The sequence below is a fragment of the Vulpes lagopus genome, chromosome 7, assembly GCF_018345385.1.
Source record: "Vulpes lagopus strain Blue_001 chromosome 7, ASM1834538v1, whole genome shotgun sequence".
Lineage (NCBI taxonomy): Eukaryota > Metazoa > Chordata > Mammalia > Carnivora > Canidae > Vulpes > Vulpes lagopus.
The window spans coordinates 66,892,428-66,917,209 of record NC_054830.1 but is presented as its reverse complement, the minus strand read 5'-3'; the positions used below and the strand labels follow the sequence as shown (position 1 = coordinate 66,917,209).

The following is a 24,782-nucleotide window of genomic DNA, read 5'->3' as shown; positions in this document are numbered from 1 at the left end:
TTCACATTACCTGCAGTTGAGCCAGGAAGTGTGCTATAATTACGTGTTCTATTCTTAAACAACTTTTGCCTTTGATAGTATTAATAATTGCATTTTTTGCTTTATTTTCTATATATTTATCACTAATACATTTTCAAATTCTTCTCCATTATCTAAATGTCCTTTTAAGACTCCATTAATTTCTTCTTGTGGAGCCTTATCTCCTGGAGCTAATTGGCGTGTTTTCACTAGTCTGATTGCTCCCTATGCCAGCTACCCAACTGCCACCTGGGGATCTCCCTTGGCCCTCACCTTGAGGATTCCCTTCACCTCCGTCTCCCATGGGATTTCCTGTTTCCCAAGTGCCATGTCTTCCTTTTTTGTTATTTACTCTCTCGTTGTGGTGGAGCATCTCCTTCAGTAAGTTCCTGAGAAATGATGTTGTGATGGTCAATTCCTAGAGACCCTACATGTCTGAAAACATCTTCAGTCTATTTCATATTTAACTGATATTCTCTGGGGAATAGAATCGAAGTTGAAAATCATTTTCATTCAGAGTTTGTAAGAAAAGTCTCCATGAATCTCCAGCTTCCTCTGTTGCTGTTAAGAAAATCAAAATCATTTACTGCCAACATCTTCACCCAACCCCCACCCCTCAACCCCCAAGCTTATAGGATTTTCTCTTTGTTGCCAGGATCCTATAGTTTCATGATTCTGAGTGTACCAGCCAAGGGCAGGAAACTCGCCACATTCCCAAATGACTTTGTTTTTTTTTTTTTTAGACTTTCTAATAAAAGAATTGGTCATGTAAGCCATGATGAAAGGAATCCAGGGATCCAAGGGCACTTGAGGACTAGCAAGTGTACCATTAGCTAACAGCACCACTTGATGTGAAGGGGCAGGGCAAAGAAAGAAATCGTATGTATCAGATTCTGCTTGTGTGCTGCAACCCTGCACAAAGAGTTGCACAACAGGAACTGTAACAGCAACAGGAGTAGTCACTACTACGTCTGTGCATGATCTGGTCATTCTCTGGTTCATCTGGTTGTGATAAGAGCAAAACCACATTTGTGTCCTCATTCACATGGTCTCCCAGTGAGTGCTTGGTGCTTGGCCACCGTGTCCTGGTCTCTGGCTGATCAGATACTCTTTCCTACGTTTACACAGAAAAAACAGCCTTCCTTTTGCTGAGTACAAGGGTATGTGTTAGATGTGGATACAGGAAGAAGATTAACTGGTAGAACTTAGCTGTTGCAACTTACTCGGTAGAAGGAAATAAGTGCAGCTCTCCAGCTGGGAGGAAGTATAGCTTTTGGCCCACTCCTCCAGGGCCCTATTCCTTTGGGCAAGAAGAACACAAACAATTGGGTTTGTATCTGGAAGGCCTTTACAGACAAAGGCAAAACATACATGAACAGGTCATGAAGGAAAAACATCATCCAAAGGACCCAGGATGGGCCAGTGTGGGTCCCGATAGGGCCACTAACCTCTATAAAAGCATCTTTGTATGAATAGAGAAAGGCAACCCTTCTGTGGAGATATCAGAAAAAGATCCCCACTCTGGGCAGGTCCAGCCCTGTGGAAGCACAGCTCAATGAGCAGAGCCATGCTAGATGCCAACCATCACTTACTCCTGGGTCAGGCACCTTTGTCTGTCAGATGGACAAGCTTTACAACCATTTAAAGTGGCCCTGGGTCCTCATGTACTGATTAAATACAAGGAATTTTTCAGGGTATGGACCATGACCAATTGGACATCATAACACCAGATAAAGGGGTCTATTGTCACCCTTCCAGAGCTGATTCAGATTTTTGCAAGCTAAAAACACAGGAGGACGAACAGTAACCAAGTTAGCAGACCAAAGAAAGGTGAATCCTAGACCAGAAACAAGAAAAGTCAAGACATCATCAGAATTACACTACAAATAGATCCTCGCCACAAACAGAATTCCCAAAATGCCATCAGAATTCCTATTCCAAAGGCGATGGGTCAGACATAACTTCTCCCATTTCCCTCATATGTCCTTTACTTTGAAGCAATCTTCGTTTACGATCACGTTCTTCAAGGGAGACCACCAGTAGCCTGGAAGGGACCCTGCGAGCCTTCTGGAGCAGTATCTACAGAGCAGACTCAAAGAGCATAGAAAGCCCACCCAGCATGTAGCTCCCTCTGATCCCTTGAGCTGAGGTGGGACGGAGGGGAAGTTGTTTTGTAGGACTAGCAAACAGAGGGATGGGTTTGTAATCTCCAAATGGGGCTATAGAAGCCAGAAAGTCCTTGGTGGAAGAGTTCCAAGGCAAAGTAATCTCCGACATCTCTTCTCATCTGGGTTTTCAGAAGCATTGGAACGACACGGTCCATTATGCTTCCCAGGAAGCTCGTGGCTGCAGGGACTTTGGCAACCCACCAGTCCACACCTCTTCCTGCTCCTACCCCATCCTCCCAGGCCCTGAAGAAAGGTTTCATAACCTCGTAAGGAGCTCACTTGCCCATTCCTGACAATTTAGCTCAGCTAGGAAGAAGGTTCCTAGCTGAGTACAGGTTCTGAGCATTGTGGTATTGCGTTTAACCTCTTGCTGCAGCTCCATGTGGGCACTGGGGAGATTTCCAAGAACATGAACATCTTCCTCTTCCTCAATATTTCAGCATTAGAGTCCCTAGGAGATCCAGAGGTCAAAACTGTTTTCATAATACTAAGATACCATGTCTTGGCCACCGCATTCACATTTGGGCTGATGGGACGAAAGCAATGATAGGTAAAACCGTTGGCACAAATCAAGGCAGAAACAGTAAAATGTACAAGCAGGCTAGCTGTCACTGTACTCTTTCCTGCCACACATTCATCAGGGGAAAGCCAGCTTTCCTGTTAAATATCTTTGATGAAGCAGCTAAAAGCATAACTTTAACTCTTCTTTTTCATATTCTTTCTGATGGATTTGGCAGCCGTCACGAAAGCTTAACGCATAGCATGTTTGTCTCAAAGAAAAGCACTTGTGCAATTTTGAATTTCAAGCTGAACTAGCCACTTTTTTTTTTTTCCATGAAGCATTCGGTTTTACTTGAAAGAAATCGGAATGACAAATATTCAGATTTTGGGTGTTTGACAGATACTTTTCTGAACGTTAAAAAGCGAATCTATCACTTTAATTAACAATGGACAGAATTTGTTGCCAATTACAAAGTTTGAGGCTTCAAGCAAAAATTACAATCTTGGAAAATTTGTACCTGTATCATGAAATTGACATCCTCCCAGTACTTAGAGATGTAGAAACATCTTTACATTGCTTAAATTATTTTTCTGAGACTGGTCCTGATATAAATAGTTGGGGTGTTTTGATGTTGTATAATAAAATATGTCAACATTTTAAAGATCTGTATAACTCAGTGACCCGATTCTATAACATCACGAATGGGCCAAAGATCCATTCAAAATACCAAGTAGACCAATGGACTTTTCATGAAACCCAATATGAAAGTTCATTGATACAGTTTCAGATTTCACAGTGCAATTATTCTTTAAGAAACTACCACTTGTTGGGATACCTCGGTGGCTCATTTGGACATTTGTCTCTTGATTTCAGCTCAGGTCATGATCTCAGAGTCTTGAGATCCAGCCCAGTCACAGGCTCCAAGCTCAGGGCAGAGTTGGCCTGAAAGTCTCCCCCTCTACCCCTCCCCCCACTGAAGCACACACACTCAAATAAATAAATAAATAAATAAATAAATAAATAAATAAATAAATAAAATCTTTTAATTTTTTTTTTTTTTTAAGAAACTACCACTTGTCAAGGGGTAATTTCTGGAATAAAGGCTGTGTGTAGGCTGCAGAGCATGGGTGGATAGACTGCCTTGAGGATTGCAGACAATCCATTGCAATAGAAAGGACAGTGGAGTAAATGGAGACAAATAGAGGGAAGCGGGGAAATTTGGAAGAAGCATGAAGATCTGGGAGCTCTGTCCTGACTGCAATGTTCTCTGTGAAACAAGAGGCAAGAGCTCCAAAGAAGGGAGAAGGAACTGAGTGAAGGATGGAGGAGGATTGCTAGGCAGCCCCTAGGGCCCACTTGAGGTTTGTGGTTGTAAATTTAAAGCGAGACCAGCCAGCACATTTATGTAGAGCACAATAATAGGGTTTTCTGTTGAAATACATTTTCTTTATTGATTTCTAAGAAAGACAGAGAACCTACCACTTGTCATTTGGTGCAATATCAAAGGAGAATAAAATCTCCTGAAATGGCTACTAAAACACTCCTCCCTTTTCCAACTACTAATCCGCATGAGGCTAACTTTTCCTCATATACTTCAACCAAAAGAACATATCAACAGATTGACTGCAGCAGCACATGTGAGAATCCAGCTGTCTTCTATTAAAGCAGCCACTAAAAGATCTGCAAAAATGTAAAATAATTACCCTCTTCTGACTAAACGTTTTGTCTTAGAAAATACAGTTCTTTTTAATTAAAATATTACTTAGAGTAACACGTACTAAATATAATTATTTTAAATATAGTAATACATAATTTAAGTGTCTATTGCAAAATACATTGTTCTCATAAAAGTGTACCATTTATGTGAATATGTGATAGGTTTATTATAGTTACTTTTAAAGGACTGAATAATTTTTTTTTTTAATTCTACTTTCTAAATGTGGTAAATTCACCCATACAAACAAACCCTAGTTTCAGAGTCTGAAGAGGTCCTGAGACCAAAACAGTTGAAAATTCCTGCTCTTGAGATGATCCAAGTCAGCATGGTTGAAGCTAGCTCACTGGGCAGATCCTTGGGAAGAGGGCAGAGAAGAAGCAGAGGAAAAGTGATTTGCTTAAACAGAGCCATTCCAGAAGCTGCGTGCACTATTCCTGCTCACAGCCTATTTGCCAACACTCAGTTCCATGGCCACACCCAACTGTCCAGAGGCCTGGAGACCCGGCCTCCATCCCGGTTACCAGAAGGGAGGCCTTAGAGGTCTCTGTCATAGTCCCAAAACTGGACCGTGGGGGCATTCAAAGAGACTTCTCTGAGTTGGTGTAAAGGTAGTTTTGTTACAGCAGCAAGCACCGCCGAGGCTGAGGCTAATGCCGGGGATGTCCGGACAATCCAGGAGACCAAGGGCTGGTAGTAGATCAATATTTTGATCCAATAGGCCCAGCTGAAGCTGGCTTGGGGAGCGGCATTTATAATATCTGCTGGGGCATATGCCCATTCAGCTTTCCCCTTATATAACAGCTGAACTTCAGGGATGGCCAACCATACAAGGACAACAGGTACAAACATTGATTTTGTACAGGCAAAGCACTCAGGCTCCCATGATCCACCAGGCCTAGTTACTTTATCAGTAGCATCGAGGGAACATGAATGGAGAGTGGACCTCACCACAGGTTTTGATGTGGTCTACCACCAAAAAGACTAGCTGCTTCAAAGAACTCTGGTCCTGATACAGGACAGTTGCCATCTCTAAGAGAAAACTCTTCCTCTCCTATTTACTCTAGGATGACCTCCTTAAGCAGCCTATTGGACCAGCCTCCAGAGAGCCTCTGTGGAAGGTGGGTGCAGGTGGTTTCCCCTGAGCCTAGTACACTGTAGGTGGGAACAGTCATTGTAGGACTGAGTGCCCAGCCTGTATGGTTAACACAGGACAGCTGACTGCCAAGCTCAGCAGATCCTCACCTCAATTCACACAAATCATTTCTTTTTATCTTCATCCGTTGGTCTTTAAAATAAAGAATAAGCCATGTGCTCATTCACAGAGTTGTACGGAAATCAAGCAAGAATTAAGTTGCAAAATACTATGTACCACAAAGAAAAAAGACAAGTTTGAGCAGTTAACATGGTTATTACCTCTGCTTGACACAGTCAAGAGATCTTTAAGTCACTTAGGATTTTTTGGGTTCATATGTCCCCTTCCTGGGCAATCAAATTATTGTGGAATCAACCTCCAGAACTTTTTCATCTTGCAAACCTGAAACTCCACCTATTAAATAACCACTCCCCATTCCTCTCAAAATTGGTTTTGAAGTAATCTTTCCTCTCAAGCTTCCAGAGCGACGATCAGCAAAGGTGATGTGCCACACGGGGCAGGGGTGGGGGCCCAGGGGGCAGGACTTTTCTTCACCTACCCATTATCCACTCTTGAAGCATGGATTATATTGAGTGTACCATATGACAGGTTCTCTACAATGCTTGGAGTCTTAAAAAATACATTATTCTGAAAGATGTCACAGTTTATTTTACAAGGCTGTCAGTAATTGAGTGTGATTCCGTGGTCATAAACATGCAATTAAGGTCTATACAAGGTGTGGAGATAGCACAAAAGAAGCCATCCATCCAACTGAAAGAGGGGTGCAAAGGAAGCATGTGGGGATGCTATTAAAGGCTTCATGGAGAAGGTCCTCAAGTTGGGATTTGAAGAATGGGGAGGCAAGAATTTATTAGAATTATTAGAGAATAGTGAAAAGGTTCTGATATATAATCAGTTCAGTCTAATGTGAAGTATTTTTAGTCTGAGGTTTTCTCAGCAACCCCTAATTCCCCAAAGAGGTTTTAAGTGATAAGGATTCCAGGCAGGAACTTTAGTAGAGCTAGGGAGGGTGGTTATGACAGTGACAGGCCAATGAAGCAGATGATTTGTGCAGAGACTTGGAAATTCGGTCTGTGTAGGTGACACCTGTCTCTAATAGACAACAAATATTCAGGAAAAAAAATAAAAATTACTCCATTTGCGATGGAATATTACACAGCCACATAAAAGGATGAGGTCATGCCATTTGCGACAACACAGATGGGCATGTGCTAAGTGAAATAAGTCAGACTCAGGAAGATTATATGATTTCATTATATTATATGATTATATGATTATATGATTTCATTCATATGTGGAATCAAAAAAGCTCAGGTGAACAAACAAAAAGCAGAACCAAACCTATAAATAGAGAAGAAACTGATGGTTGCCAGAGAAAAATGGGAGGAAGGGATGGGCAAAATGGGTGAAGGAGATTGGAAGATCCCGGCTTCCAGTTATGGATCGAATGAGAATCCATATCCATGAGATTACAAGGCACAGCATAAGGAATAGTCAATGATATTGTAACAGCCTCCTATGGTGACAGATGGTAGCTACACCGTGGTGAGCACAGCAGAACACATATTCTTGTTGAATCACTACGTTAGACACCTGAACCTAACGTAAATCTTTTCTGGTATATTTTTAGTTTCCTTGTTTGGTTTCAAAGCTTGAGATCTGTTTATATTGCCAAAAAGCCTACCAATTGTGCGGGGAGTTTTTTTTTTTTTCTTTTAAAGTCTATTCTTTCACTGTTCAAAACCATTTTTAAAAATCAATGTCTTTAGAAACCGTTCCTAAAGTCATATTTACTGAGAGCAATCTCAAACATATCTGTTGGACATATTCCAAGTTAAATATTGATAAGAGTTTAACAACTGATTTACTTCCTTTTGGCCTAAGTATCCTAAAATGGTCATAGGATTGTTCTACATTGTTCCAAACATTATATTTATAATAGAGTTATACAAATATTTATTTGAATATCAGTGCTTTATGGCTTCAGTATAGTTATTTCTACTACAAATCCTATAGGTGTTTTTAATAAACAATCAAAATATCTACAGACCTATAAATTTTAAGATCCCTTCCATTCTGCAATTGTAGTAATTGCTTCCACCTCACTTCAAAAGAAAGACCTGACAAGCTAAAGATAAGAGGACGTCAGGGCTGGGACCCATCATGGAGAATTAAGTCATCCCAGGGCTTTGGAAAAGCACTCCATCGTTGGCCTCAGAAGCCTAATAGCCTGGGGATGTCTTAACATCCAAGGAAGAATGCACCTGAGTTCCATTCTAATTTTCCTGGCTCCCAGGGGCTACGATTCAGAGGCCGCATGCCACAGAAGAATCCCAAACCCAAGTGAAATAAGCCTGAAATGCCATGGTCTTGGCATAGACCTGAAGCCAGGGTAAACACATGGCCCAGGTAAAAACATACAGGAATTGCAGGCGAGTTTAAACTATGCTTCCATTCATCTTGATTTTATTTTGCTATGTCTATGGCATCATTTTAGCAAGAAATTAAAATTCAACAAAAGATCGAATAAGGGAAAATTCTGAAAACTACCTGGGAGACCATAGTGGTATTTGCTTTTTTCATGTATAGATACTTGGGAGGGGTAGGGCGGGGGAGATGGATGTTTCCCAGATGTTGTGGGCCAGGGGCAAACATCCAGGTGCTTTCAATTACTTGAGAAGCAGGAGAGTCTGTTTTAACAGAGCATCTCCACATATAATTTAAATTCCATGATTTAGGAAGTCTAATAAGACAAAGGAGAAATGCCCTGTACTAATTTGTTTCATCAGTAAGCTTTCCAATTATAGAGCTTTTAACTAACATGCCAGGAAATCTTGCAGTCCTCAGGATGCAAAGTGTATAAAAGCCTCGTTGGGTTTCTTTTTATTTCATTTCCTCCTTTAGGATCAATTTTTCCATACTTGATTAGTTTTAACCAAAGTAACTATTTTAACATATCTCCCTCCTGAAATATAAAGTAACACAAATTTTTTTGCAGTGACCATTTTTCCTTTTTCACCCCGTGATTTCAAAAATATTCTTTCCTTTGAATCAATTCAGATACTAGAGCATCTGTTTTAAATATAATGTTTTGGTAGATTTCTTTTCCTCCCACATTTTTGTTAGGTGATACATCAGCTTTATTGATTCATCTTGAAATGATGTCTGGCTTCTTTTAAATATGAAAACATATATGAGAAATTGGCTATATTCTTCATAATTAAATACTATATTTACGGATATGCATTTGTGGTAAAAGATTTAAGACATGCATGAAAACTCCAAGGTACTGGCTAGCTCCCGAGAGGGAGGGAGAGGAGAAGATGGGCTTCCACTGTATCGGTAACCTTTTATTTCTTTCACAGAAGAAATTATCTGAAGCAACAATGGCATATTATGAACCTCTATCAACTCCATTAATGGGGAATAGAGGTCATTGGCAGCTGCCACAAGAACAGCCACAGGAACCTTAAGAATAAAGCTACTGCTGAATTCATATGAACTGTAAAAGCATAAAACATGAGGAGTATCATCAGATAGAAGGTATCGTGGTTCTATGGGGGAAAACCTGGCTTTGTGTCCCAACTCTGTCACAGTGATGATCAACTTATCAATGAAGTCTGAAATTCACTTCTAAATTGACCTCTAGATTTATCAAACTTTTAAAAAATTTCCAACAAAAAAATTTCAACATTCTTCCTTGAAACACTACATTTTTAAATAATCCAAGCAGTGCGCTGCTAGTGTGGAATGGGGTAATATAATAAAGGATCGGAGTACATAGAAGAATTAAAATAGAATATGGAAAAGGAAACCCTGAGATGGTGCTACTGGGAAAAACCATCCCTTTAAAATTTTGTCATTTTTTGTGGAAAAATTAAAAAGAGGAAATCAATGGGACAACCTACGCAAGAGGGGACAGAAAAGGAAAATTAATCATTGCTTTCACAGATGTTGTCACATTTGCTACTCTTACCCCAGGCTACACAGCTAGCCAGTGGGAGAAGTAGGCTCCACCCCTAGATTTGGTTTCATTCTCAAATCCACACTTTTCATTATTCTACAAAAGTTACTTCCTTTCTAGAACCTAATTCTGATCAATACAGAGGAATCTGTTGGCGGGGAGGGGGGCGGGTGACTCTTCTATACCACTTTCAGAGAGAACCTACTGATAAAATCTCTAAACCACTTCCATCTTTGAATTCTGGAAAATATAAACGTGAGAAAAACAGAATTCTAACACCAAAAAAGGTAGATTCCGTAAACTCTACACTGAGGAATTTTATTATCTACCCTTATCAAGAGGCCAACTTGTGACCATCGAAAAACAAATCAGTGATCACTACAACCATTAAAGTTACATAAAATGAATCGTGGTAAACCGATCTTGTTTCTCTTCTAACAGATTTAGGATAGGCTGATGAGGAAAAAGGCAGTAGAAGACACTTATCTGGGCTTTAGCAGGGCACTTGACCAAATTTCTCATGCAGTCACTCAATACACGATTACTAAACCCTATACCTGGCGGATGCCCTCCTGACATTTAAACAGCCCAGGCCACCCATGCTTCATGCAGCACACTTGCCAGAATCTGTCCATGTATTTCCAACAGCGCCCATCCGTGAGTTTCCTCCATCCATTCCTTTGATGAACTGACCCCTGCTCATCCTTCGGGGTTCAGGAGTCACTGCCTCCAGGAAGCCTTACCAATGCCCCTTCCCCTGAAACGGTGCCTTACGTGCAGCAGCCCTGGATACAACCAAAGCTTCTTGTGCATAAATTTATCCAAGCACCTACCCCACGGATTTGCAACTATTTTGTTTATTTGCTTGTTTCACTCTCTGGATTGTAATTATCCTACTGGCAGGAGCTCTGTTCTATCTCTGTTGCCGGCAGAGAGTAAGCATCTGATAAATAATGCTTGGGAGAAGAAATGTATTGAGCAATATTGGAAGTGGTACCAGACTTGACATCTTAAATATGCATAAGCCTTCTTCCCTTTCAGTGGTCAATTTCCACATTTATTCAAGAGATTTTGTTTTATGCTTGTCTTGATGTGACTATCAGAGCTGGCTTTTGGGTGCTCCTTTCCGGTTCCCCTTCTAGGCCACCTTACCCACCTAAGTTATGGACAAACTTCTTTCTTCTTCAGATTGCCCAACAATTAACCGTTGAATAAGAACAAGCACATACATGCATTCCCACAAAACAAATAGTGAAGCTTAATCTATAGGAAGCAGTTTCCTAATTGTTTCCATAATTAGGTAAGAACATACTGTACATGCTTTACTTCTTTATTGATCCTTATATATTTTTTAAGATTTATTTATTTATTTATTTATTTATTTATTTATTTATTTATGAATGATAGACACACAGAGAGAGAGAGAGCGAGGCACAGACACAGGCAGAGGGAGAAGCAGGCTCCATGCAGGGAGCCCGATGCAGGACTCGATCCTGAGACTCCAGGATCACACCCTGGGTCAAAGGCAGGCACCAAACTGCTGAGCCACCCAGGATCTGCCCCCCCCCCTTTTAAAGATTGATTGATTTTTAAAGATTTTATTTATTCACGAGAGACACAGAGAGAGAGCAAGAGAGGCAGAGACACAGGCACAGGGAGAAGCAGGCTCCATGCCGGGAGCCCGATGTGGGACTCCATCCCGGGACTCCAGGATCGCTCCCTAGGCCAAAGGCAGGCGCCAAACCGCTGAGCCAACCAGGGATCCCCTATTGATCCTTATATTAATCAACACCAACCATTTTGTTTTAGAGTTGAGAAAACAGAGGCAAAGGAAGGAGAAGAGAATTGGTATGTGCAGTTATTTAGGGGCAGGATCTGGAGCCCAGTGCTCTGGTCCTAGGCCAGGTTACATTCCACAGTGTGGTGCCTCTGAGCCACAATTTCTTCCCTGAGGCAGCATCCCAGCAGGGTTCCAGAAGTGTCCCTATCACCTTCAGGTTATATCAGAGTGTTTAAAATTTCAAAGCATTTTCAAGTATTAAGAGTGGGGGTGGACAGGGCTTGGGTCTCCACCTACAAACATTATGCCTTTCATGCCCCTCAACACAACTTGTTTGCTAAAATGCACAGAGGTTAAGGTAGCCCAGAGGGTTGAGATAGCTTTTTATTTATTTGCTTTCTTTCACTAGAAGGAAGTTATCTTTTCTGAGTCATTCATTGATGATCAGTAGCAACTGCTCTAGCTAAACACTCAAAACCTGGCTCCCTGGTCAGCAGACACAACTCCCATCCAGTGAATAGCATTTCAAATCTCAGAAGAACCATGACCGTTCCAGGATACTCGGTACCCAGGCCCTGTGAAGACTCGGATTTTAAAACCATTGACCCATGACTGTATGCCAATCTGCCTGAAAATCCTTGTGACAACTGACTCAAAAGGACCAAGATATCTAACATCAATTCAGACCAGTATATACAAGGGCACACAGGAATTAGGGAAATTATATAAAAAGCAGATTTTTTTCCCATTCTCCTTGTCTCTTGCTGATTGTTCAATGTTGCAAAGAGAGTTTGAGTCTCATCCTATTAGAGTTCAGTGTCCCAAGCTTCTATTTTGAAATTGGCATCTGTGAAATGAAATAAGTACTTGCCATGGGACAGCATGAGACAGTAAAAGATCACCAACATCATTGGTTGGTCAGTAACATCCACTTAACAAGGAGCAATTGCTGTATCTGGGACAGTTAAGAGTTCAAAATAACTAAACCCTGCCTGATTTTTAAAAGTTCTGTAAAATATTTCTGGATTACAATGACATCTGGCCAGAAGTTTCCCATTTAGCTTGTCTGCTTCTTACTAGGAAGACTGGAAAGACTTTAGCAAACTGATCATGAACCAAAATGAAATCAAGTAAGTACCTTCCCATTTAGATTACTTTTTATCTGCCTAGAAATGCACAGGATTTTTGTACTCAATCTTTATTATTAAAAGTGTTTCCAGAATGTGTTTGATGGTACTTCTTTCAGTGAATTTTGCTCAGGAACAATTTTCTTTCTTTTTTTTTAAGATTTTATTTATTTATTAATGAGAGACACGGAGAGGAGAAGAGAGAGAGAGACATAGGCAAAGGGAGAAGCAGGCTCCATGCAGAGAGCTTGACGTGGGACTCCATCCCCGTTCTCCAAGATCACGCCCCAGGGCTGAAGGCAGCGCTAAACTGCTGAGCCACCGGGGCTGCCCCATCAGGAACAATTTTCTATCTAGCAGTTGAACTGTTTCCACCATTCCATTTGTTTAGGGTCTCTTCTGCAGGATCATAGGCTTTACCTGTGTGAAATCTTTGGTTCTGTCTTCCATGGCTTTTTTACTTTCATCATCATCCTTTTCTTGTACATCCTGCAGGAACATGTCCACTGTGTATTGAACTCTGTTGATGAGATTTTTCCATAGCCCCAATTCTCCCCCTTTCTCTTTATTTGTAGGATTTAAGATGTTTTTTGATTCTTTGTAGCCATTCTTTATCTTACCTGATAACTTTATATCTGCCCACCACTCACAAAAATGCCAGAGGACATACAGTGATTATGTCCAAATGATTAAAGCCAAATTGCCTATCCTGAGTGGCAGTAAGAAATTCACACTTCCAAATATATAAACAATTAGAAAATGTACCATGTGCAGTTTTTAGAAAAATTCAGATTAATACCTACCTCCATGTGATTTTTGTACAAACAGCTAACACAAGGGAGAAAAAGAAGTAAAATAATGGGAGGGCGCACATTGTTTCATACTCAACTCTCTGATAATCAGAGAAGAACAGGATAAAAAATTTCAGGATATCACTTGTAATATTCCACAGCACTGCAAAGTTGAAAGCAAAGAAAGCATAGTCCACAGAGCAAAAGATAGAAGATGAAGAAAACAAGACAAATGGGAAGGTATAGAAAATGCCAGAAATTAGAAAAAGTAAGTTAATTATAACCAGTGTACATCGAATCACTTTCCCTAGGAAATAAAAATCCTCTCAGATGTGTCATAAAACAAAATCCAAAAATAATACAAAAATGGCTATAATAAAAATATGGTCAAAGATATAAAGCTAGTATCCGGCAAAAATAAAGCAATGGTCACAATATTAATATCAGATAATTTGAATCAAAGACAAAAAGCATAAGTTGGGTCCAGGAAGGCAATTCATATTAAAGAAAGATTTATTTAAAATAAGAAAATAGGGATCCCTGGGTGGCGCAGCGGTTGGGCCGCCTGCCTTTGGCCCAGGGCGCGATCCTGGAGACCCGGGATCGAGTCCCACGTCGGGCTCCCGGTGCATGGAGCCTGCTTCTCTCCCTCTGCCTGTGTCTCTGCCTCTCTCTCTCTCTGTGACTACCATAAATAAATAAAAATTAAAAATAAAATAAAAAATAAAAATAAAATAAGAAAATAATATTCATGGCTGTTTTTATACATTTAATAAAACATAAAAAGAAATTAACAGTAACAATAGCACAACAGTATTGAAAAATGTTAAGACTATTTTGGTCAGTCTACTAAAAACTTTTAACTGCTGCTATTGATTATGACCAAGATACGGCACTTGTGGTACTCTAGATATGTGATTTTTTTTAGTCTACATGAATAAAAGTTCCTGAAGAATCCTCAAATCAGCTGAAGGAGTGGCCTTGAATAAGCTAAATCTTATGGTTTTGTGAGAAACAGTGACCAGATGTTTTAAAAAGCCTAAAGAGTTATGTGATCAAATATTCATGCTGATCTAAAGCATATGCTGCATCCTGTAGGAGAATATCCCAATCATGCAGGATTTCGTCTCCCAACTCCCTTCACTAGGTCATTCACTGCTTCTAGGATGTGGTACATACTACTACTAGTGAATTTCTTGGGCACATATCTTTGACACTTCTTTTATCATTCCTAGCCAGATGAAATGTTGCATGGAATACCATGACAATGGACAGGCCAGTCTATAAATCCACAGAGCAGTGCTATCAGGGTGAGGCACATCTCTGTCAGGAATTTGTATGTATTTTAAAAATAAATTGCTATACCCTCCATGATGGGGATGGCAGGTCACGCTGGAAATGGTGACATATCAGGTTTTCAGCACTGGAAAATACAAATACCTTCAAACTCTTTGGCTACTCTGTGAGGTCCATTACCTACCGTATTCTTTCTAAGTCCAGACCCGCTGGCTGAACAGTCAGCATCTATTTCCCACCATTTGGCATGCATATATCTCACTATACACCATGGAATGTGTTCATTTTCTCCAGCAGGAATATCACATTTGGAATAGCAGCTGCAGAGATACCACTGATGGTAAGTTTAGTAATCCAGTTTAGTAAAGCCACTGCTTTCAGCATCTCACCATTTCCTCATTCCCTCATACTCTCAAAGTGAGAGGTTATTTTCCTTAAGTAAGAAAGCAATCTTGCCCAAGAATTCCCATGCTACTGGGCCTAGGTTTTGTACCAAATACAAGTCCTGACAATAAACAGAATTCTCCTGAGTAGCTCAAATTAAGAGACTTTAATGAAAATACCACTTACAAATATATGGGCAGTATTAATGAATGTCAAGGTACCCTAAGCATGAACAGGGAGCCAACACCACCCCTAGGCTTGGGAGACAAGGTGATAAAACAGTGTTACTGGAGCCCAGGGAGAAGAGAAGCACAAGTAGAGAGCTGTACTCATGGACAGTCACAGCAACTGCCAAAGATGTAGCGCTGAAGCAGTAAGAGTCAGGGAATAAATATTCTGATACCCTTCATACCACCTTCTGATCTCCATCAGCTAAATCCTATTGAAAGTCAGTCAACAAAACTTGGCAATACACAGGGAAGAGATCAGGCTCCTAGGGTAAACAATAATGCAGAGAGGGTAGATAATGGGTATGGGGGTAGGGAAACAATAATCAGCACAAAAATGCGTAAACAAAAAAAGTTTATGTGACTGTGCATTCAGACAACAAGGACTAAACTAATGATCTACCTAGAATGTGTATCATTCATTGCATGAAGATACATCTACAAATTATTTTTATAATGATTTATAGTGAACATTTATATATATATAAATATGTATAGTATATATTTTAATATATACTGTTTGGTTAGCCCAACACATAGCTTTTCTAGGAATCCCACCCTCCTTTTTTAACCAGTCCATCTATGTGGTCTCAAGTGCTGAGTAAGCCAGTAAAGATAGGGTCAAGAATAATGTAGATGTGTAGTGAAAACATGGGAAAAAATGGAGAAAGAAGATGTATAAAGCAGTTCCTTCTCAGACTATTCCTGAAACACAGCATTATATTGCCTTGAATCCCATAAGATTCTCTAGAATCCTTCAAACAATTTCATCTACAGTTGACCCATGAGCAATATGAGTTTGAACAGCACGGGTCCACTCATATGTCAATTTTTTTCAATAAACACTGTACAGTACTATAAATGTATTTTATCTTTCTTATGATTTTCTTAATAGCATTTTTTTCTCCAGCTGTAAGACTACAGTACATAATGCATACAACATCCAAATATGTGTTGATTCCTTCTTCATGTTATCAGTAGGTTTCTGGTCAATAGTAGGCTATGAGTAGTTAGGTTTTGAAGGAGTCAAAAGTTATAACCAGATTTTTTACCTCATGGGAGGGTCACCACACCTTACTCCACAGTATTCAAGGGTCAACTGCATTTTGCTTAAGTTTAATTAGAGTTTGGTTTTTGCTACTTAGACTCCTAACTAATAGATGATCAATCTAGTGCATAGTTTGGTTTAACACAACTTTATACGTTAATCTTTCATGTCAGTTTAAACTTGTGTCAATGTTTCCTTCTCAATCTCAGATGATTCTTTTTGAAAAGTCTGAGAAATTAATGAAAAGAAAAATAAACATGTATTGATTGAATGGAGAAGAGTTAAAGAAAAGAAACTGGAGGATGTGTGTTATATAGTTTTTCTACTACAAAAGCAGAAAACCCATTAAATCTATATAATCAATTCTAGGAACAGATCACTGCAATTGCACATGAAATTTTGTGTGGAAGGTAGATAATCTTTGAATTATCTAAATTCCTAAATGTTTGCATGTTTGACTCGCAACCAGTTTGACTTCGCTTTATCAAGGTACTCACATTTCACAAATTACTAGGGACCTTTTCCCTCCTCAAACCCCATGAACACCAGTGGCTTACAAAAGTCTATATAATCCCCACTGGGGGAACATAAATAAAATGGATATTCTTAAGGAAAAAAAGTTGTTGAGAAAATGACTTTTCAATGGAGTTTAAATCCACAAGTTTCCTCTGCTGAAATTCCCCATCTCAAATTTCTATACCAAGATCTTAGCCTAAAATCTTCTCTAGGAAAATAAATACCCTCAAGAAAATAACATAATTCTAATGTTCTCTCCTAAATCTAAGCTTGCTTCAGGAAAAGAAAATTTATGTCAGAATTAGTCATAGAAAATTCAGTTTGGGTATATGTTGAAAAACATTATTAGACTCCAATCCTGACCCAAGAAAGGTTAAAATGGTTCTGCTTGGTTGGTTGTGTTTAGTTAGTAGGGGAATGTTTGTTCTCCCTCTGTATTACTATCATAAAACACATTGATCATTGTCTGCAGCCATTTGGTTTTACTGTTTATATTTGAGAGATGTTGCAATATTGAGCAGGGAAGTCTCTGTCATAGGAGGGAAATGATTTGGACCATAAATGGTTGTTTACAAATAAATCCAGCTTATTCATCTGTTTTCTGTTTATGTTGCTAATTATCAGAGCTAAATGAGTGTTTTCGTTTAGACATCTCCTGATTTTTGAGTCTCCTTCAGGCAGATTTTGAATACCAGGGGATTTATTTTTCACCAACCATCACAAGCAAATATTTAGCCTAATTTCCAAACTTATTATTGCATTGTGATTCCTGCTGCCTTATCTTTCCCTAATCTCATGGAATGAACATAAAAATAAGGACATTTTAAATCCAATGGAACAAACACCGGATATTTTCATGTGCTAAGACTGTGGTAGTCATTCAGAGTACAAAGAAATGAATACAGTTCCTGGTCATCTGGAGATGAAAGGAAAGCAGAAGATCCACAAGTGTTGGCTTCTATTCTACATAAAATCAAGACAGCTGTCAAGAGTAGAGATCAACAGGAAAGAAAAGCAGAAAAGCAGAAAGAAAGGACATAAAGAGAAGAGCAAAACTTGGGATTTGCCATTAAAACAAGGACAAGTATTAACTGAGTTCCAGCCAATGGATAAATTGCTTATATTGTATAAGCAATTAAATAATTGCTTTAATTGTATATTGAAAACACAATATACATTGTGTTTTTAATCCTTAAAACAATCTTTTGACACAGGTACCACTGTCTTCATTTTTGAGATTAAGTAATGGAGAATCAGAGAGATTAAATCACTTACCCAAGGTCATACAACCTAGTGAATTGTAGAATCAAGGTACAACCTGCTATCTATAAAAGGAATTGACTAGAAATAACCAAAGAACTGCTGAATGGCAGTAAGTGCCATGTTCAGTTTAAGATCTAAGAATTTACAGTAATACGAACTTATAGAACTAGGCTATTTTTTCCACCAAGGCTTGGCAACTCAAGAAAAAGAATGCAGAAAGCTAATTGTTGAAGTCATTGAGGATTGGCTGAGTATTGACCTCGTTGCTGTGAGTAAAGCATAGTTGTGGCAAAGGAACTGAATGTGCTGAGGAGTCCTGTGGAAATGAATGTTAGGTCAAAAGAGAGGAGCACCTGGCTCTGAGTGCCAGTGATAGAGCAGGTGACTCTTGATCTCAAGGTCATCCTACACTGGGTATGGAGATTACTTTTTTTTCTTTAATAGCATAGAACAGGTCACCTATGCCATGATCATCCATAGGTAATGTGGAAAGATGGGAGGAACTGGGGTGAAGAAGATTAGCCAGTGCCAGTGTTTTAGATGGATGGCAGGGAAATGACTGGGTAAGTTGGTGTGTGACAGCAAGCAGTAGGGTGGAGGGTAATAAACTTAAATGGAAAAAGCCTCAGGTGGAGAGGGTTTTTACAAGATAGTGGAGAAGCAGAGATGGCAATAGTAAGCTGGGAAGACACCAGCCCTGGCCTCTGGTCCTAAGGTACATAGGCTGTATGGAAGTCAACAGCCACAGCCACTTATGGAGTGTCAGGTCTTCTCTGGAAAGACCCAGATTTCATTAAAGGTAAGGAAGCAGAGGGAGTACTCAGGCAAGAGGGTGAAAATAGGGGGGTGGGTGTTGCTGGTTATGTAGCAGCCATTGAAGAGAGAACAGCAAAAGCGTCTGGGATGTAATATGGTGGCTAGGTCAAGAATAAGGAAGTAGCAAGCACAATAGGGATTTCACTTATACTTTGACTGATTAAAAAGAATGAGAAGCATGGAGGATCTGGTCTCAACAGTCTTTCTGGGAAAGGCAGTCATCAGACCCAGAAGCCAGAAGACTTAACTCATTTGGCTGAGTTGATGGTGGATCCAGAACCTGTAGATAAAACTAGCTAGTAAATGAGCTTGCATTTATTGAATGAAGATTATATATCAAGTATTGTGTGTATTTATGTCACTTAATCCTTACAAAAGTCTTCTGAGTTAAGTGTAATTATTCTAAATTTACAAATGGAAAACAGAGGCTTACAGACACTAACATGGCAAAGCCAGGACCCAATGTTCAACAGACATTGCTATCAGTGGCTCATGAACTGTAATAGGCTGGAAACATACTTTGAATGTTTTGTTTGGCCCTCACATTCTCAAAGGAAATACATAGAGTGCAGTAGCTAAAGGCGTTATATCTAGACCACCTTACTTATTTTTAATGTTACTGGATTACTCCTGTGGGCATCTAAATTTGTCAGCCTTATTTAAACTAAATGGGCCTGACTCCATATTTTACGTACTCTGCAGTATTGAATAAGAAAAGGCAGGTTTCACTTCCAGCCATGACAGAGTAACCACCCTAAACAACTCTAAGATTAGACAAACTGTATAAGGCAACTGCTTTCAGGTACTGAACCACAAGCAAAGCAGGATCATGATCCTTAAGAGAAGGAAAATGTAGCAGATGAACATCATGTATTTCCTAGATTGCTGCCTGGGGACAATTTCCAGCTGATTGAGTAGAGGGGTGAAATCCAAGCAGAGTACGACAGTGTCACTCAGCTAGTGAACTGGGAGCCAGAGTTTGGAACTACTGAGGCAACTGGAATGTGTGCATTATTGTTCAAGAGAAGAAGTAACTGCACAGAGGAGGGGTCCTGAAGTTGGCATGGGAAGTCCAGTGGGTTACTAGACCAAGCTAGGCTATATATTCACAGGATGAGATGCCACAAGGCCCAGCAAAGAGTAGATACTGCAGGACTGAGGGCTAACTAGAGGCAAGAAAGTTCATACAGAGCTACAGGATATGGGATTTCTAGTCCAGGCAGTATGGAGAGGCCTTGTTGAGAACTCCATAAATGTCTTAGGAACAAGGACCATAACCTTATGTAAAAGCTGCACTCTCAGAGTAGGGAGAGCAAGAGTCAAAAATACTCTAAAACATAATGACTAAAAATATCATAAGCCTACAGATCTAAGAAACCCAGCAAACCCCAAATAGCATAAACTAAGAGAAAATCAAAATCAAAATCAAACCTAACACAGTTGAACTACTACAGAGAAAACTTTTAAAGGAGCTATAGGAAAAAAAAAAAAAAGGACATTGGAATAGACACACAGATGAATAGAATAGAGTCTAGAAATAAATTTATAGTTATGGCCAATTGATTTTCAATGAGTGCCAAGACAGTTCAATGTGAAAGAGTAGACTTTTCAATAAATATTGCTAAGAGGATTATCTATCCTCATACAAAAGAATGAATTTAGACCACTACTTCACACTGTATCAAAAATTAACTCAAAACAGATCAAAGACCTACATTAAAGACCTAAAACTACAAAACTCTTAGGAGAAAGCACAGCACAAGTCTTTAAGGCTTGGATTAAGCAATGATTTCTCAGGTATAACACTAAAGTCAAACAACAAAAGAAAAAACATAAACTACACTTTACAAAAATTTAAAACATATGTGCTTCTGGGGCACCTGGGCGGCTCAGTCAGTCAAGTATCTGCCTTTGGCTCAGGTCATGATCTCAGGGTTTGGGGATGGAGCCCCATATCTCTGCTTAGCAGAGCCTACTTCTCCCTCTTGCTCTGTCTGCCTGCCACTCCCGCTGCTTGTGCAAGCTCTCTATGTCAGATAAATAAATAAATAAAATCTCAAAACAAAACAAAACAAAAAAATATATGTGCTTCAGAAGACACTAGCAAGAAAGTGAAAAAATCCACAGAATGGAAGAAAACATTTGCGAATCATATACCTGATAGGGGACTTGTATCCAGGATATACAAAGCACTCTGACGACTCAGCAAATAATCCAATTAAAAAATGGACAAAGGATTTGAACAGATATTTCTCCAAAGATAACAAACAAATAGGCCAATAAGCACATGGTAATATGTTCAATGTCATTAGCCATCAGGAAATGCAAATAAAAACCATGAGATATCACCTCACATTCAATAAGATAGCTATAATAAAAAGAAAACACAATAACAACTGAAGATAAGAAAAATTAGAACCCTATACATTGTTGGTGGGATTTTAAAATGGCATAGCCACCTCAGAAAATACTTTGGCAATTCTTCAAAAAATTAATCATATGACCCAGCAATTTCACTCCGAGGCATATGACAAGAAAATTGAAAATGTATGTTCACACAAAAACTTTTGCTTACAATGTTTGTAGCAGAATTATTCATAAAAGCCAAAAAGTGTAAATCAACAAAAGTCCATCAACTGATGAATGGATTTTAAAAATGTGGTGGTTTATACCCTTCAGAGTGTTGGGATAGAGGGAACTTTCCTCGACATCTTAAAAGCCATCTACGAAAAGCCCACAGCAAATATCATTCTCAATGGGGAAGCACTGGGAGCCTTTCCCCTAAGATCAGGAACAAGACAGGGATGTCCACTCTCACCACTGCTGTTCAACATAGTTCTGGAAGTCCTCGCCTCAGCAATCAGACAACAAAAAGACATTAAAGGCATTCAAATTGGCAAAGAAGAAGTCAAACTCTCCCTCTTCGCCGATGACATGATACTCTACATAGAAAACCCAAAAGCCTCCACCCCAAGATTGCTAGAACTCATACAGCAATTTGGTAGCGTGGCAGGATACAAAATCAATGCCCAGAAATCAATGGCATTTCTATACACTAACAATGAGACTGAAGAAAGAGAAATTAAGGAGTCAATCCCATTTACAATTGCACCCAAAAGCATAAGATACCTAGGAATAAACCTAACCAAAGAGGTAAAAGATCTATACACAAAAACAAGAACACTCTGAAAAAAATAAAACCAATGATGTTCGAAATTTATTCATTCATTGTAAGTAAAAATCCCTGTTAAAATTCAATTTCCAGGTAATTATGCTTTTAAGCCATGCCTATCAATCTGCATGACTTTTTAGAGATTGACCAATAGTTTAGATTGTTAACCTGAAACATGAGCGACTGAGTGGCAATTAAAATATGAATCTTGGCATTGCTGGTTCTCAATTGCATGATCATCTAAAATCTATTACAACTTGGTCATCAGTTAGTGGCACAAAGTAACAACGTGCAAATAGATCAATGAAGTGAAAACACCAGAAGTGTGATCCTAAATGTGCGGCCATCAAATTCTTTATATATGGTACACTTCCATTGAAGAAAAAGTACATCTTCAATAATTGCAATTCACAATTCATCTTGAAATGAAATGGACCAATCCTTGTCATCTGATGCAAACATAAGACTTCAAATCTCAAGTCTTGTGAATTGACACGATTCCATCAAAATCCTAGAGGAGAACACAGGCAACACCCTTTTTGAACTTGGCCACAGTAACTTCTTGCAAGATACATCCACGAAGGCAAAAGAAACAAAAGCAAAAATGAACTATTGGGACTTCATCAAGATAAGAAGCTTTTGCACAGCAAAGGATACAGTCAACAAAACTAAAAGACAACCTACAGAATGGGAGAAGATATTTGCAAATGACATATCAGATAAAGGGCTAGTTTCCAAAATCTATAAAGAACTTATTAAACTCAACACCAAAGAAACAAACAATCCAATCATGAAATGGGCAAAAGACATGAAGAGAAATCTCACAGAGGAAGACATGGACATGGCCAACATGCACATGAGAAAATGCTCTGCCTCACTTGCCATCAGGGAAATACAAATCAAAACCACAATGAGATACCACCTCACACCAGTGAGAATGGGGAAAATTAACAAGGCAGGAAACAACAAATGTTGGAGAGGATGCGGAGAAAAGGGAACCCTCTTACACTGTTGGTGGGAATGTGAACTGGTGCAGCCACTCTGGAAAACTGTGTGGAGGTTCCTCAAAGAGTTAAAAATAGACCTGCCCTACGACCCAGCAATTGCACTGTTGGGGATTTACCCCAAAGATTCAGATGCAATAAAACGTCGGGACACCTGCACCCCGATGTTTCTATCAGCAATGGCCACAATAGCCAAACTGTGGAAGGAGCCTCGGTGTCCATCGAAAGATGAATGGATAAAGAAGATGTGGTTTATGTATACAATGGAATATTACTCAGCAATTAGAAACGACAAATACCCACCATTTGCTTCAACGTGGATGGAACTGGAGGGTATTATGCTGAGTGAAATAAGTCAATCGGAGAAGGACAAACAGTGTATGTTCTCATTCATTTGGGGAATATGAATAATAGTGAAAGGAAATATAAAGGAAGGGAAAAGAAATGTTGGGAAATATCAGGAAGGGAGACAGAACATAAAGACTCCTAACTCGGGGAAACGAACTAGGGGTGGTGGAAGGGGAGGAGGGCGGGTGTTGGAGGGGAATGGGTGACGGGCACTGAGGTGGACACTTGACGGGATGAGCACTGGGTGTTTTTCTGTATGTTGGTAAATTGAACACCAATAAAAGTTAATTAAAAAAAAAAAAAAAAATAAAAATAAAAATGTGGTTTATATGCACAATGGAATATTATTCAGCCATAAAAAGAGAAGTGCTAATATATGCCTCAACATGGATGAACCTTGAAGACAGTATACTCAGTGAAGCAGACAGCTTCTTTTAGGGAAATGAAAATGTTTCAGAATTAATGGTGATGTTTGCACAACTCTCTGAATATATTTAAATCTACTGAATTATACACATTTTAATGGGGGTAAATTTAATGGTATTTGAATTATATCTCAGTTTTAAAATTGAAGAACTCTATAGAAAGATGGAACTCTATAAAAAGATGTTTTATTTGGGACAGAAAAACTCCCTAAATTAATCCATAAATTCCAAACAGATTCAACCAAAATCTTAATAGAACTTTTTCTCACCTGACAAAATGATTATAAATTTCTTGAGAAAATAAACACAAAAGAATTCACCTTTAAAACTCTGCAAAATATTACAAAATATAAGTAAGTGGACATTGAATTAGCTCTCCTAAATATTATTTTTGTGTGTTAAAATACTACAGGGTCTAAAAGTATATGCAGTAAGATATTTTTCCATTTTAACTTTTAAAATAATGCAAATGTATTACTTTTATAATACTAAAACAAGTCAAGCAAAAAAAAGGCAAAATAAAAAATAAATAATCCATGTATCTCCTTCTCCAATGTTAATTTATTCCATTTTAGGCTAAAAATCCCTCTTTGATACATCTTCATATGCATAATGTCAAGTTGCTTTTTCAGCCTTGTCGATTTTCTCTGCATGTAGATTAATTTATGAATAGCTTCCCTAGAGTTTGGCACCTAACCTGAATACATTGAATGTGGACTGATTGGCCCACAATAAAGGTTTATTGTCTTGGGCATTCTGGTTACTTCATTTACATGGATGCATCCTAAAATCCTATTAGCCCTTTGGGCAGTTAGTGCACAAAGTTAACTCATACTGTGCCAAAATTAACTCAAAGACTAGTGCCTAAAGACCCGAGATGTGTTCATAATCAGTGCTGCCAAGTCAAAATTATCTTTATCATCTTGTCCCTTGCGCAGTGACATTTGGAATAAAGTACATGACCTTACCTTCATTCCATCAAATTTCATCTTGATCTATTGTCCCAATTCTTTGCATCTGATGCAATCATTCAAGGCGTTCATTAACTCTCCCAGCTCTGTGG

General features: G+C 39.0%; 1 long non-coding RNA gene across 1 annotated transcript; it reads right to left on the bottom strand.

Moving 5' to 3' along the window:
• Positions 1–304: 304 nt before the first annotated feature.
• Positions 305–24,782, bottom strand: LOC121495568. Its single transcript, XR_005989018.1, has 3 exons — positions 24,688–24,782; positions 1,242–1,318; positions 305–579 (listed from the first exon to the last, which is right to left on the bottom strand). It is a non-coding gene; the product is annotated as an uncharacterized LOC121495568 (long non-coding RNA).